The following is a 16933-nucleotide window of genomic DNA, read 5'->3' as shown; positions in this document are numbered from 1 at the left end:
TGCTCGTAGTGTAAGCACTTTTACCAGTTGAGTTATCTCTCCAGCTGCTCCTTCCAAGTTTTAAGAGATGGTTATTTCTCATCATCTTTTCAGAGCTGAGGGGAGATAATAGTTTTTTTACTGACACAAGGTCTTGCTGTATCTATTGGAATTCCACCGTATCCCGCAGCATCTTCTAAATATTACTTAGTGTGCAAGCACCCCTCCAGTCACTCTAACATGGGCAAGCTCACTGTCCTATGGGGGAGTTTTGCGGGCAGAATCATTTCTACTAAAAGCATCCGGCTAAAATGGGATGTGTAATTATTGTCTGAGTTCCAGGAGACATACATCAAAGTTGGTAGAATTCCTGATCCATGGGATGAAGCCTAAACAACAGCAAAGACCAAGCATCAGCCACACTCAAATGATCCTGCCAGCAGGGATAATCAGCCAAAACTACAACTTCATCCTCCATGGAACTCCAGAGATTGATGTCATCATCAAGTGTCTGAGAGAGAATAATGGTGATTCCTATGGTTTCCTTATTTAGACTTAATCATTTGGCTAGTCAAAAAAGATGGGCTATGGAAAGTGACAGCTAATTATCCCAAACTTCTTAAATGCTGCTGCTGCTGACTGCAGCTGTAGCTCCAGATGTGCCACTTAGGTTGGGGCAAACTGACCCAGCTTGCTGCAGCTATTGATCTGCAACCCTTTTGCACTCATTCCAACTGGTGGGGCCAATCAGAAGCAATTTGCGTTTCGTGGAAGGAACAGCAGCATATGTGTCCTCCGTGGAGCACTCCCACTCTCCACCAGACTCTGTTGACCCTTATGATCTCTAGCACACAGCATCTGCAGGAAGCTTAGTCATTTGATAACAGGACAGCTTGCTGATCTATGACACTGATGATATGTAACTAACTGATTTTTGCTGAGGAGAAAATAGCAAAGCTTAAAATGTCTTAGATAGGGCTGAGCCAGAAGGAGAAAGGAAGTGTCAAAGGCTCGTCATGTTGGTGAAGTCTCTGAGAGCCCATGACTTGGGTCATGTTGAGTTAGTTTTTCTGTTCGTTCTGTTTTGATGCTAATGTGAAAAGGAAAGGGTTGGTGAGCTTCAGTTTAGAGGAGGTACAGCTCAATCTGTGTTCGTCAACTCGCTAAGTCTGAGCTGCTGTTTTCTTTATCAAGTCTTCTAGATACAGAGCAAATGAGGATCTCTATTCCTCAGGCATTCATCCAGTGAAGGCCCAAAGAGTATTGTCTTAATTAGGGTTTCTATGGCTGTGGTAAAACATCATGACCAAAGGCAACCTGCCGAGGAAAGGCTTTATTTCTTTTGTTTTTAATTAATTAATTAATTAACTTTACGTCCTATTCTTAGCCATCTCCCTCCCACCCTCCATCATTCTACCCCCCCTCCCCTAGTTCTCAGAAAAGGGGAGCCCCCCACCCATACCCCAGCTCATCAGGTCACATCAGGACTGAACTTGTCCTCTTCCCTGTGGCCTGGCAAGGCAGTCCAACCAGGGGCAAATGGTCAAAAAGCAGGCAACAGAGTCCATGTCAGAGACAGCCCCTGCTCCCCTTACTAGAGGACCCACATGAAGCCCGAGCTGCTCATTGGCTACATCTGTGTAGGAGGACTAGGTGCGGTCTATGCATGACCCTTAGTTGCTTTAGTCCCAGCAAGCTCCTCTGGGCTCTGGTTAGTTGGCTCTATTGGTCTTGTGGATCTTCTTTTTCCTCCAGGTCCTTTTCTCCTCTTCCTACTTTTCCACAGAACTCACTATGTATTGCCCAATGTTTGCCTGTGAGTCTCAGCATCAGTTTCCAGCCACTGCTGGGTGGAGCATCTCAGAAAATAACTCTGTTAGGCTCCTGTCTGCAAGCAGAGTATCGCTAGTAGTGTCAGGGGTTGGCTCTCTTTTATGTGGTAGATCTTGGGTTGAGCCAGGTGTTGGTTGGACATTCCCTCAATCTCTGCTCCACCTGTGGCAAGCTGGAGACCTAAGTCATGGTAGGCTTCTGGAAGGATATGAGGGGGACTCTAGCTGAGACTCCTAATAGCAGGGGCCATGGAGACTTCAGAGGACAATCTCTAATGAGACAAGACTCCTAGTAGAGGGAGGGGAACTCCAGCCTACCCACAAAAACTTAGACCCAATATTTACCCTGCCTACAAAATGTGAAAGTCTTTACTTTTCCTAGTAACCACCTGTCAATGAGGGACATCAGAGCTGGTATTTAAGCAGGGCAGGGACCTGGAGACAGGCAGGAACTGAAGCAGAGGTCATGGAAGTATACTGATTATTAGCTTGTTCTCCATGGTGTGCTCAACTGCTTTCCTATACCATCCAGGACCTCCTGTTCAAGGATGGCACCACCTTCAAATGTCTAAGCTCTCAAATATCAGTCATTAATAAAGAAAATGTCCTACAGGCTGATCTATAGACTGACTGTATGGAGGCATTTTTCTTGAGTGAGGTTCCCTCCTCTCAGATGACTCTGGCTTTGTCAAATTGACAAAATACTCAGAACAGGCATTAATAAGATTACCCCACAAAGTTACCCTGTATCTCATTATTTAGAGGCAGAGGGTTGTAGGCTTGGTGATATAATAAATGATCTTCTGTAGGCTTAGTTTAGTTTCATTGATGAATAGTGCACAACTCACTTGACATTTGAGCTTTTATCCTACACAATGAAATGTGTTTATATATGTACCTGGCTGTCATCCATGGGCTGTGTGTACATTTGTATTTGTCTGTCATAGTTAGAGAGCTTGCATCTGGGAATCAAAGACTGAAGTGGAGTTTTCTTTGATGATTCACTTGAAAAACAAACAAAAAACTAAATTATAACCATCTTCCTTTCTTCCTTCCTTCCTCCCTCCCTCCCTCCTTTCCTTCCCTCCTCTTTTCATCCTTTTCTCATCTTTCTTTCATTCATTCATTCTTTCTTCTTTCTGTGGTATGCCTGTGTGTGTGTGTGTGTGTGCATGTGCATGCATGTGTATGTTTGTATAGGCATATGAGTGAGCAAATTTCCATCACGCACAGAGAAAAGTCAAAGGATCTGTCTTCCTCTAAAATTCTCCAGCTGTTTCCATAATGCAGAATATTCATCGAACCTGAAGATCACAGTTCTTGTTAGCACGGTCTGCCAGTGAGCTTCAGGAGTCTAACTATGCCACTGCACGACATTGGGATTACATGTATGTTGGGCCATTCCTGCCTTTCAAGTTTGCATCTGAAGATTCAAGCTCAGGTCCTCAAGCTGCCAAGTGGGATTGCTCACTGAGCCACTTCCTTAGCCCACCAAGGTGTATTCTTTTATACTTCTTTTTAATATAAGTTTTTAAAATGTTGCTTGGAATTTTGTTCCTAGTGTTATTATTGTCTCCACTCACCACTGTTCTTGATTTTATTTTCTAAAAATACGTGTAACAAAACAGTAAATTAAAATGTAAGAGTTCAGATGTCATTTCTAGTTGTGGGAAGTGATGCATGCCTGCAACCCCAGAACTAAGGATGCCGAGGCAGAAGGGCTATGAGTGCAAGCTTGACTTGTGCTGTAGAGCAAAACAGTGCCTCAAAAAACAAAAGGCTCAAATAATAAATGTCTTGGTGACTTTCATTATTGTTATAAACAAGCAACTTACAAGAAGCAACGTCAGAGAAAAAGGTTTATTTTGGCTTACAGTTTGAAGAGAAACGGCCCGTCATATCAGGAAATCACAGCTGCAGGAGTGTGAGGTCACGTTATTTTATCTGCAGTCAGGAAAAAGAGCAAGGCAATGCTGGTGCTAATGTCGTTTGTATGCAGTCTAGGACCCTAGCAGAGGAATAGTGCCATGTTTTTCAGGATGGGTCTTCTTCTTCTTCTTCAGTTAAACCTTGCTGAACACACCTGGTAGACACACCCAGAGAAATGTTTCTATAGCGATTCCAAGTCCAGAGATGCTACCAATGAAGATGAGAGCCTTCATAGCTGCTTCTAGCTTACCAACAGGTTGCAGCTGAACTTCCAGATGCCTGCCTGAGCATCCTCTGTATGACCTGAACATTGGCTATTGAGTGATTTTTATAAAAGACATATCAAGGAGATAACAGTAATTTGATTAAAGACCTGGAAAACACTATCTGTTCAGTTTTTCTGGGTTCCCTATGATTCTGTGGTTCACAAAAATGAACTCTGATTTTTCAGTTGTTTCCAGGGACAAGTGTGTGAGTTTTGAAGGGCTGGTCACTGAATGTTAATAAGTGGACACATGTCTGCCTCTGCAGTCCAGACAGTTCCCTAAGAGCAACATTCTAAGTCCGTGTTCTTCTTTGCATATGTTTCATGCTTATTTCCAATGGGTTTGCCTTAAAATTTAAGTCCTGGTTGCACAGATAGCTTTGGGTGGCATGACATCTGTCCCAGATGCTTGTATTTTTCACTTCTCTCAGGCTCTGACACTCTGGCACTCTTTACTCACACCTGGTCTGGCCTCCCATGTCAGCAACGGTCATCAGGACACTGAGTCTGATTCATATGTGTGTCATAGACTATTGAGATTCTGAGAAGTTACCAGAAAGGAATATTTTTTTGGGCCACAAGGAAATACCTTATGAGATAGTCTTAACAGCTGGCAATGCAGTAAAGCACCAAGGTGTGGATCCTTGAGTTTATGTTTCCAAAATTCAAACACAAGCATGATTCTTTTGAAGTTCTGTGCCAAATGGCAGCAATCCCTTCATTACTGGAGCACATATGTTCTGCAAAGAAAGCTGGAGCATGGTTGATCTTCTGACTTTTCAGTGTGTTTTTCCTTTTGAGTATGAATCTTGCCTGTCTACTATTACTTTTCTGGTCCTTCTTTATGACCTACATAAAGTATCTCAATGCTATCTCCCTATTCTCACCCTGTTACATTTGAGTTCTCTTCTGGTACTTATATTTGCTTTATGTGCTATTAATCATCCCAATAAATATGAGACTTTTACCCCATGTCAAAACCCCACTGCATAACCATTGTCTTCTCAGTGGAAACATCTTTCTTGGGAGAGGGATGTGCATTAGGGTCATCCCTTCCACCACAGTAAGTTTGTTCTCTAGGACCCTGGGAGGAATTCTTCATCCTTCCTCAAGGAGCAAAAACTGGTTTCCACCTTGTATTAAATGACATTTATACTATCATTACAGTCTGTACACTTCTGGATTGCTGCTGCTTTTACAACACCAAGATCAACTCTCCCTGGTACCCACAAATTTATCCTGTGCTTGTGATATAACTGTTAGACATTGCCAAATACTTAAACTATTGACTCCTAGGAGCTCATGAAAATAATGTTCCTAAGTCTCCTGCAAGAGGCAAACACAGCCTTGTTAGGAAGACTCTCTTGGAGCCTGGAGTACGACAGAGTGATTGGAAGAGGCAAGCTGATTATGAAAACACAATAAACAGCACAGATTCTGTCTGGATGCCTAAAAGACCATTTTAAATTGGAATTACTACTCAGAGTTATGATTAATCACACAGGCCTACATGCTCTGTAGCTAGCCAAGGGGGAAGTGTCTGACAGCAATCGCTTCTCATGGAGCCCGTTACACAGCAGGTCAACAGTATAGTGCGTGACTAGCTGAAAGGAAATATTCACCTGATGCCTTTTAAAACAAGTCCAGCTGGATGTCGGGACATATTTTCATGGTTTATAGTCTGGTTTTTATAATTTTGCCTCTTACTGATGTTTCTTCTTCAAGAATAAATATTAAATTCAGCATTTTTTTTCCAGAGGAAATTATGTACCTGGAACTGGCTGAGTAAGCCACACCTAATCCAACTTTATCGAGAAACTAAGAACTGCTGATCAATACACTTTGGATGGATAAGGAAACTGAAGCTTGGAGACATGGGTTTGAAGAGTTACTGGACACACTTGGGGCTCCTTAAAAACACAAAACCAGAAGCCAAAGTCCATATGCAAAGGACCTGAGGTGAGTGGGATAAAAAAGAAAGAGAGAAAAAGAAATAAAAACTAAATAAAAATAACGTTAATAAGAAAAGAAAGGAAAAGCAGTAGGATGACATTATGAGACATGGAGCCTCCAAAGATGTTGAGTTTGTTTTCTCTTGGCCATCTACTGGGCAGGAGACCTGCCCTTTAAGAGTTGTTTGTTTTCCCAGTGAGACTTCCTTGGAGAAAACTAAATTTTCAGTTGCAAGTGGTATCAACTGTAGACTGCTTCTGTATTAGGGATGTATGATGTTGATTTGAGTCTAAGAGCTCTTAAAGCAGCCGGAAAGCGATGATCTCAACTAGAGAAAAATCCCAGACATCAAAGTGAGACACATAAAGACTCTATTCCAGACTGTGAAGGAGAAATTAGAACAAACAGGAGGAGGGTTTTTAAGAGCTTAAGTGAGGGCTGGAGAGAGATCTCAACAGCAGAGCACATACCTAGAATGCAAGAGACCCAGCGATCCTGTAGGGAAGCTAGTAGGAAAATAATAGACGATGATGGAGGGAAGCTGGCATTTGGATGTGGTGAGCACAGTGAATTTTTCTGAGTTTGCAGATGTTTTCCTTGTGATCTGAAGTCTGTGCTTGCTGACTGGAAGCAGGTTTGGAGCCCGTTTTCCACTGGATGAGATCAAGAGATGGGGGAACCTAAGAATAGTGACTCCATTCCTCTGAGGAAGGCACCACTGGATTGCAAAAGTAGGAAAGGGCTGAGAGTTTATGCCAATTTCAAAGGCTCTATGCAAATTTCAAAGGCTCTATGCATATTTCAAAGTAAGAAGATACTGCTGAAGATCTCTAAATTAAGTTATAAGAATAGGACAGAAGCCTATGATCAAGAAGTCTCTAAAGTTCAGTCACGATGAGAGGGAGTCTTAGGCCATTTTGGTTACACTTAATGTTAAGAAATGTTGGTTTTGAAAGTACTTGTTCTAGAAAGTCCAGAGGGCTAAACCCAAAGATCTTGAGTTTTGGCTCCGGTTTTTCCGTGGCTAGCCACAACTCCTGAGCAGATCACTCATGACCCTAACTTTTAGAATAAAGATTTAAATTACAATTTTGGTGGCTATCTATTAGATTTATCTTCAGCCTCAAAGAAGATAAGAGGTATAACAATAGAGGCATATGATAAATCATGTAATAGAGTCAAACAGTTCGTTTTCTCATCAGAACATAAGAAGCATCATTATCTCAAATCTTATGCTGATTTATAATACAACTATGCTAGTATTAGTCATGGTGTGATTTATTCCTTCACAGTCTTCTTTTATAATGAAAAAACACTTGATTAATTTCCTAAGAGTTTCAGAGCTTCATCTCTCTGTCTCTGTTTGTCTCTCTCTCTCACACACACAGAAAGAGAGAGAGAGAGAGAGAGAGAGAGAGAGAGAGAGAGAGAGAGAGAGATCTTCTCTTAGCCTCTTGAAAGTTGTACAACCTAAACAAATTGCAATTTAAGTAATTCTATCTTCAAATCATTTTATGTGCTCCTGAATATTTTTCAGATATGTATCTACATATGGTTTAAATTATTAGAAATTGATTTAACAATGGGTAATTACCTAAAATGCCATTAAAAAAATGCCCAAACCATCAAACACGTATTTTTCAGCAAGAGGAACTGGAAAGAGGTCTTGGCTCTATATCCACAAATTCAGTTAAGAAAGGTATTCTGTTCTTGGTATTTTTGTCTTTATTCTTTAAAAATTAGGCATTGGGCAGGCCAATTAGCTGATATGTTAGCTGGATTCATAACAGGAATTTTTCAAATGAGTTTTTAGATTTATGGTCTCTGTCTATATATTCTGCTATATATGGGTGACTGCCACTTCTAATTACTAAAGGTAGCTTCTTTGCAATTGGGACAAGTGGCCACTATAAATACTTTGTTGGTTGTCCTTTCTTCCCAGCCTGTGTGACAGATAAGCCCATCTCTAAAATTCTCAAACTCATTCCTTAGTAAGAGATAGATGTAGAACCACGGTCTTGGGCATTAGATGAACTTAAGGTCATTTTCAATTTTATTTTTCTATGTTTCTAAGTATTCTGTGTCATAATGAGGAGGAGGGACTGTAAATATCTTCCTCCAGGGAGTACATGTCTTTATCCTTTAAAAATTAAGCACCATCACCTCCTTAGTCATCCTATCTTGATTTTAAAATTATCCATTTATTTGTGTCCAATCCTCTTTTACAGTAATATTTTTCCATTTGTTTATTTCTTTAATCACTTTGCATCCCAGTCTTGGCTCCCTCCCTCCTCTCCTCCCAGTCCTGCTCCTCACCCACCCTCTTCCCATTCCCCCCTCTCCATCCTCCCAGAGAAGGAGAGGGCCCTTGTTGGTACCAATCCACCTGTTATCTCTTGTCACTACAGGACTAAACATATCTTCCCCCACCTGGGAGTGACAAGGCAGCCCAGATGGGCCATGGGGCTCAGAGAGACTGAATGGCCAACTGAAGAGCTTTCATGGACAAAACCTAGACCCCCTATACATAATTAGCAAATGTGCAGCTTGGTTATTATGTGGGTCCCCTAACAATAGCTTGACAGTAATATTATTGTTCTTAATGAATACTAAGGCCTTATAATGTTGCTCAAGCTGAATTAACCTCTAGGTCCTTCCCCCATAATGGCTGTGATTGCAAGTACTTTGTTTTTGACAGTGTAAAGAAAAAATTAAAGAAAAGGTTTGTCTTTTTTTTCCTCTCTAGTGACATAAATAGGAAAAGGGTTGTCATCTGGAGGGAGAGCAAAGCATTGAGAAAGCCTGGTGGCTTGGCTTCATATGATTGCACTTCTTAGGACATTGTTAGCATCTCACTCCCAATAGTTCACTTTGGCTTCAGTGGGCTCAAGTGAAGACAAGCACCCGATGACATTTTTCTCCTTTTATCATTATGTTTTCTCTCTTCCTCTCTCAGGTTGTGTCACCTACATCTTCCATCATACACTAGCCTTTGGAGATATTAGAGAAAGATGCTATGGAAAACATGCCAAACGCCATCTTCTTTTAGGAGGTTATCAAAATTCTACTCCCATAAAAGTCATTCTTTCAGCTGGGCAAGTTTTATACAATCACCATAACAAACTCTCCATACTATTATGAGAAATAAATAAATTTAGTGAAGTTATTGTCATGTTAAAAGTGACACAAAATGCCTCTCTCCTGCACCAAGAGAAGCTAGGTGTGTAATTAGCTCTTCCTCCAGGGACTGTGTTTTCTGTCTGAGATGGCCCCAAAATCTAGAACCATGTGAAGAAAAACAATTTTATCATTGTTCTGAAGTTATGGCTAGCTTTCTCTCTCTCTCTCTCTCTCTCTCTCTCTCTCTCTCTCTCTTTCTCTCTCCTCACTCCTTCCCTCCTTCCCCCTCTCTCTCACTCTCACTCTCTCTCTCTCCCCTCCCTCCTTTCATCACACATACACACATACACACACACATACACATTCAGTCACCCATGCAGACACTTGCACATTAACTATTTGTATTCACATATTGCAAATCTCACATTTAAAATTCCCTTTGAGAAGAGCCCATTTATGTCTTAATAAGAGAATATAAATGTCATACTTAAATATGGAGATAGGAAATGGGTCAAGGATCTATATAGCATATTTAGAGAAATCCCTGTATACTCTACAATCTTACTGTGAGCAATAAATTAATTGTATTTTAAGTTTTATGTCTTTGTTTAGAAAATTGTAAAAAGGAAGCAGCCATTCCTTTTCTGGTTTTGTAATAGGAAAAGTAGCAGCTGATTTGATTCTTCAGAACTAACTGAATCTGATGACAGTGTCCTTGATCACAGAGAAACCTGTGATGAGAGAAAGTCTGCCTAGGCATTGACAGTTTTTTTTTTTGATTCATAAAACCATGGTTGTCAAACACATTTTAAGACAACAGTGAAAAATTTTCACATTAGTAATCATTGTGAGAAATCAAGTCAGGGCTGTCAGATCTGGACCCAAACTACTGTACCAACCAAGGACAATGCATGCAGTAAACCTAGACCCCCTATTCAGATTGAGCCAATGGACAGTGCATTCTCCACAGTTGTGTGGAGAGCAGGGACTGACTCTGACGTGAACTCTGGTGGCCCCTATTTAATTACTTCCCCTTGGAGGGCAGGCCTGGTGGCACTCAGAGGAAGGGTAAGCAGGCTACCCAGATGAGACCTGATAGGCTGTGATCATATGGTGGGGGGAGGAGGTCCCCTTCTGTCACAGGCCCAGGGAAGGGGAATAGGATAAAAGAGGGAGTGAGTGAGGGGGTGGGAAGGGGAAGATACAAGTGAGGGGATAGCAATTGAAATATAATCTGAATAAATTATTTTTTAAAAAGAAATCAAGTCAGAATCCTAAAGTCTTGTCATGTATTTCGCTATGACCAGCTAAAAAATCTTTTAAATATTTATTCACAAATAAGGAACCACAGTTCTGATGATTATTACATTTTAGTGTAGATTTTCTTGTCTGCCTTCATGAAAAGGATTTGAATCCTGTTGAAGCAGAAAGTCTAGCTGCTTTTTGTCCTAGATAGAGACTTGATAGATGAGGTGTTCCTTGAAGGTTCCCCTGTAAGAGGAATAAAATCTGGCAAAATGTAGTAGTCACACTTAAAGGAACATTACATGAATGTGCATTGTTACTGGTATGTGTCCCTCCTTGATACTGAGAGCATTACTGGGAATCAGGGTAGACTGTAGATGAAATGACCACAGGCTGTGAGCAAGTGAATGAGACAATGACATGGGTGTTTAGAAAAGTAGTCAGGGTCTGTGCTGACTAATTTTGTCAGTTTGATACAAGCTAGAGTCATCTGAGGGGAGGCCACCTTAACTGAGAAAATTCCTCCATAATACTAGGTGGTAGACATGATTGTAGGCCTTTTTATTTCTTAATTAGTGATTGATGGGGGACGGACCAGCCCATTGTGGGAGGTACCACCCCTAGGCTTTTGGTCTTTGATTCTATAAGAAAGTGGACTGAGAAAGCCATAGAAACAAGCCAGCATTTCTTCATGGCTTCTGCTTCTTCTCCTGCCTCCAGTTTCTTGTTCGGTTTGATTCCCTGGTTTGGTTTGTCTCAGTGAATCTTGTCCAGTTATGTGAACCAAATAAACTTTTTATTAACCAAGGTTTTTTTGTTATAGATTTCATCATAATAATAGCAACCCTAACTAAGTTAGAATCCATGTTTAGAAGTGGATTTTAGTACAAATATTTGTTTACACAATGAAATCTATTATGTGTAGGGTAAGGCATAATACAGTGGTGGCTGACTGAGCTCAAAATTGATCATCAATGAATGTTTTGGTTTTTGATGTTATTTTTAAAGACATTGTAATTCAGAAAGATGATTTTATCTATTCTTTGTTTCTCAACTTAGAATATAAAATTGAAATTATCAAAAAAGAAAAAAAATTGGAAAATAACAGACTGTCTAAATATTCCCCATTTTCTCGTAGAGTTGAGGACAGCCTTTTTACCTGTACTGAAAAGGTATAAAGGGACTGAAAATGAGCAAGTGTATACAGCATGCACAGATTATCACCCACCCCTGCCATGTAGAAAGGAAGATGAGTGGACTTTAGAGGCAGTTCAGGTAGAGACAGAGTAGAATACACTCCCTATCTGACAACTCTTATCTAGTCGCTCTTAACTTTAGCTACTTCACTGGATGATGTTAGCCATCCCCAGGGATGAGGAGGGATTAAGTAGGACACAATGAGCATGATTCATCCCATATGGTGAAAAGTCAATAATTATCGTCCCTTTGTCTTTATCATCCTTATTAAGGAGGAAGTACTTTTAAGATAGATGTAGTTACATTGTTCATAATTCCTTGTGGATCTTTGAACATAGTGGGTTACTTTATTTAGCTACTGCCTAGTATCCCCATTGAAGAACTCTTCTGTATTGTAAAGGTTCATACAAGAACTGTTTAGTGGTCTACAGTCTCCAGAGCCACTCTCTGTATCGAAGTAGCTCTGAGCTTGACAATAGATGAGTATCCACTAAAGGATATTTAAACAAAGGTATTAGTAAAAAGAATTTGGATGGTGCATCAACACTGAAATACATCCTCAGGAAATTACCTCAACTTCCTCCACAGAGCTTACCAAACTTACCCACATGTCCACAACAACTCGAGGAACTTTAGAAGATTAGAGGGAACCAGAAATAGCCACATGCAACAAAATTGGCAGAATATCAACTTCAGTGACATGGAGCCAAGAGATTTGTACTCATAACAATCTCCTCATAAAATAGTGATCTCTCAGGTTTCAAAACTGACATTTAGTAATTGGCATTGTCAGAATATGATCCTTAAAAGATTAACAGTAACACCACTATTGGAGCATTCACAGGGTGCTTTATGAAGTACAGCATTCCCAAAAAGAGACCCAACATCTCTAGGATAAGCTCATGGACATGCAGTATCTTTCCAACATTCAATGCACACAAAGAGATCCTGTCAGAAGACCTCATAATTTCTTAAAGTTGAGAACTAGAAATAAACTAAGATTACTTTTTCACTGGGTAAGGAATACATTTAGGAGTTTTCTTTAAAATAACCATCACTTTTCAAATTTCACTGTATTTGAATGCTCAACAGATTACCCTAACCTGCCTTTTATCTACTTAGGAGCCAATTGGCTTCAGCAACTCAACAATCATGGAAAAATAACATGGAAAAATACAATATTTTAGAAGGTTTTTTCTTTTCACTAATAAAATAATTTAGCAAAGGATTTGCTAAGTCTTTTATTGTACTTCAGTTTTTAACAATATGAATTGAGATTAACCAATACTAAAAATTTCCATCAAACTACCATTTCACACCATTGGATGGTACTAACTTCCTGATAAACAACAGTACAAAGGACATCTGTACTGATTGATTCAAGAGGATTTACAGTTGTCTACATTTGTGGCTGGGATCCTTCTGTTCTCATACAGTCACTTAGCAAGGAATGTGCTGGCTGAGTTTGGAAAGGAACGTGTCATTCTTAAGTTTCTAAAGTCCAGTGGTACAACTACTCATGCTGAGTGTTGACTTACTACACTAAGGAAAGGGATGGTTGGTTTTCCTCTTCTAATTGTCTTCTTTGAAACATCTACCTCTCATTTTCATTGCAAAGACACTTGTCACTACATTAGCCTCTGAGATAACCTGAAATAATCTTGTTCTTTCAACATTCTTTGTGATATCACAATTACCAGGTCTCAGTGACAATGCCATGTAACCTAATAGTCATATGCACATATTCAGTGGAGGGGCATTATTTTGGTTATTCCATAACTATACTTCTATGAGTCCACTTTTGGGTTTTCTAGTCTCTTCCATTGATTCACAGGCCCATTCCTTTGCCAATGCTACATCCTCTTCCTTAGGATAGATGCATAGTTCTTGACATCTGGTAGATGGATTATTTTCCCATGTTATTCTTACTTTCTCTTTGAATAAATAATTTGAGTGAAGAGGCAGCCAAGTTATTAGGAAAAATCTTTATGAGCTATACATCTTACAGAGGGTTAGTGTCTAGAATATACAAAGAACTCAAACAATTAAACATCAAGAAAACAGAGAATCCCATTAAGCATAGAATGTAGAACTAGTCATAGGGTTTTCAAGAGATTAAACACAAATGGCTGAGAACACTGTAATATGAAGGGGGAAGTAAGAATAATGGAACAGGAAGAGTTAAATAGGGTGATGTATAGGAGGAAGGGGTGGGGGATATAACAGACATTAAAGACTTTGTGGAAAAAGTCATAAGAACTAGCAAATTTAGAAATCTCCTAAAATATATACATAGATGAAAAGAACTTACAAGGAATCCACCTTTAACAGAACTGCACTGTCTCTACATTATACCATAGACTATCCAAATCAAAAGGCTAATGCCAGAAATTGGTTGGTGCTATTGGGCTTATTGGCCAAGTAATTACCATATAATCCCTCCACCCATATATTACAGGTCGTTTTTGTTGATTTTGGTTATTCTCCACAACTTGATAGTAAGATCTTATCGATGAAGACATCACATATTTGAGACACAGAACATGGAGAAGTCAAACTTAGAAACTTTATCTCCCCCCCCAGGCTAGCTTTCATAGTGATAGAAAGCGATATATATATACTACTATAGGAGAAAAAAATCATCAATCATATTCAATGGTGAACATGGTAACCTATAATAAGGATAGTTATGCAAACAAATATACATGTATGTAACAATAATAATAAAATCAACAGAGCCTATCAACTTAAGAGGGGACATGGGGGAGGCTTACAGGAGGATTGCTAGGAATGTTAGAGGGAGAAAGGGAAGGTAAAGAGAAAAATGCTGTAATTTAATTTTAATTAAACATTAGAAACAATAAAGAAATCATTTTGCTAAGGTCTTGCTAAGGTATTAAATATCCTATCAATATATGGGGGCACTGACATCTTGACACTGGAGACTTCCAAGCCACAAACAGAGTACATTTACCTATTTTAGATATTTTATTTATTTATTTTTTGTTTCTTTACATCAGTTTTCACAGTTTAGCATTCAAAGGTTATTTAATTTATTAGGCTTATGCTAAACAAAATCATTTTTAAGCAACTGTAAATGTTTTCTTTAAAAAGTCTTGGTTTTCATGTACGCACAACTACTGTATAGAAATAGAAATCTTTTGTAATGTTGTATCCTATGAGCCTGTAGAACAGAGTTACTCACTTCAGAAGTTATTTTCATCTTCAGACGGGACATTCTTCTAAAAAAATTATAAGTTCTTTGTTTATTTTTCTTAGATTTTTACCTTAGGTAATCTAGCTTGTTGAGTCATGTTGGTGAAGGTAGAATTCCCTGGCCATCATGATACAGGGAGCACACCCCTTTCCCCCCAATTTTATGAGTTTTAAAAAATTGTATATGGCATTTTCATTGTGAGTCACAAAAAAGTTTTGCCACTATGGATTTTGTAAAATCGTTTTCTTTCTATTTTTTTAAAAATTTAAATGGTACACATTTGGATTTGTTTTATCTTATTTTATTTTTTTATTAATTTATTCATATTACATCTCAATTGTTAGCCCATCCCTTGTATCCTCTCATTCCTCACTCCCTCCTGCTTCCCCCCTACTCTCCTCCCCTATGTCTGTGACTGAGGAGGACCTCCTCCCTCTGTATATGCTCATAGGGTATCAAGTCTCTTCTTGGTGACCTGTTATCCTTCCTATGAGTGCCACCAGGCCTCCCTATCAAGGGGACGTGGTCAGAAACGGGGCCCCAGAGTTTGTATGAAAGTCAGACCTCACTCACCATTCAACGGTGGAGAATGTCCTGTCCATCGGGTAGGTCTGTGTAGGGGTTCAAAGTTTACTGCCTATATTTTCCTTGGCTGGTGCCATAGTTTGAGCAGGAAGGACCCCAGGACCCAGATCCACCCGTCATAACGTTCTTCTTGTAGGTTTCCAGGACCCTCGGGATTCTTCTATTTCCCCATTCTCCCATGTTTCTCTCACCTAAAAGTCCCAATAGGATGTCCTCCCCTCTGACCCACTTTCCTGGTAAGTAAAGTCTTTCATGGGACATACCCCCCTTGGGCTAGTATCTTGATATAAGTGAGTATATACCATTTGTCTCTTTTTGCTTCTGGATGAACTCACTCATTATGATAATTTCTAGTTCAATCCATTTATCCACAAATTTTGGCAATTCATTGTTTTTAATAGCTGAATAGTATTCCATAGTGTAAATGTACCACAGTTTCTTTATCCATTCTTCTACTGAGGTACACGTAGGTTGTTTCCATGTTCTGGCTATTATGAATAAGGCAGCTATGAACATGGTTGAACATATGTCCCTGTTGTGTGGTAGAACATTTTATCGGTTAGAGGAAAAAGTGGGGAAGAGCCTGGAACACATTGGCACAGGAGACAACTTCCTGAACAGGACACCAACAGCCCAGGCCTTAAGGTCAACAATTAATAAATGGGACCTCACGAGGCTGAGAAGCTTTTGCAAGGCAGGAGACACTGTCAACAGAACAAAGCGACAGCCTACAGATTGGGAAAAGATCTTCACCAACCCTACATCTGACGAAGGTCTAATATCCAAAATTTATAAAGAACTCAAGAAGTTAAACACCACCAAACCAAATAACCCAATTGAGAAATGGGGCTCGGAACTAAACAGACAATTCTCAACAGAGGAATATCAAATGGCTGAGAAACACTTAAAGAAATGCTTGGTCTCTTTAGTTATCAGAGAAATGCAAATCAAAACGACACTGAGATTCCATCTTACACCCATCAGAATGGCTAAGGTAAAAAACTCAAGTGACACCACATGTTGGCTAGGATGTGGAGAAAGAGGAACACTCCTTCATTGCTGATGGGAATGCAAACTAATACAACCACTTCGAAAATCTATCTGGCGCTTTCTCAGAAAAATGGGAATAGGGCTTCCTCAAGACCCAGGTATTCCACTCCTTGGAGTAAAGTCCTTTTTCTAAGTCATGTGATAAGAACAGTTATTTGCTTTCCCCAGTCATTAACATGATGCAGCATAGTAAGGTTGTGGTTATTTTTTAAACTGTTATGTTCGTTTAGAGTTTTAAAGAATAAGCTCTTTCATCTAGATGGTAAAGTGTGTCTGTATGGAGTTGATTTCATTAGTCCTTTATCATCTAACTTCCCAGACCTACTAGTCATGTTGTATTACTCTGTTATAAGCATCTCCATCCAAAGTCACCGAAATATAGTTAATGTGGCAGTTGTCATATAGTCATCATGGGAGCACTTAGTGATGGAGAGATCAAAGGTAATTTGCCTTATTTTTTTATCTAGGGAATCAGATATGACAATTTTTCTAAGCAAATCTTGACAGCTAGAAGTGTATTGCAGACTTACTAAATTACATTGAGTCCATTATATAAAAGCC

At 39.5% G+C, this 16933-nt stretch overlaps 1 long non-coding RNA gene across 1 annotated transcript; it reads left to right on the top strand.

The window, feature by feature from the left end:
* Positions 1-376: 376 nt before the first annotated feature.
* On the top strand, positions 377-9009 carry LOC311582794. Its single transcript, XR_014774241.1, has 3 exons — positions 377-506; positions 5763-5964; positions 8915-9009. It is a non-coding gene; the product is annotated as an uncharacterized lncRNA (long non-coding RNA).
* The last annotated feature ends 7924 nt before the right edge of the window (positions 9010-16933 follow it).

This window comes from Acomys minous (genome assembly GCF_964271855.1).
Source record: "Acomys minous genome assembly, chromosome: 14".
NCBI lineage: Eukaryota > Metazoa > Chordata > Mammalia > Rodentia > Muridae > Acomys > Acomys minous.
This window is presented reverse-complemented; position numbering and strand designations above follow the sequence as displayed.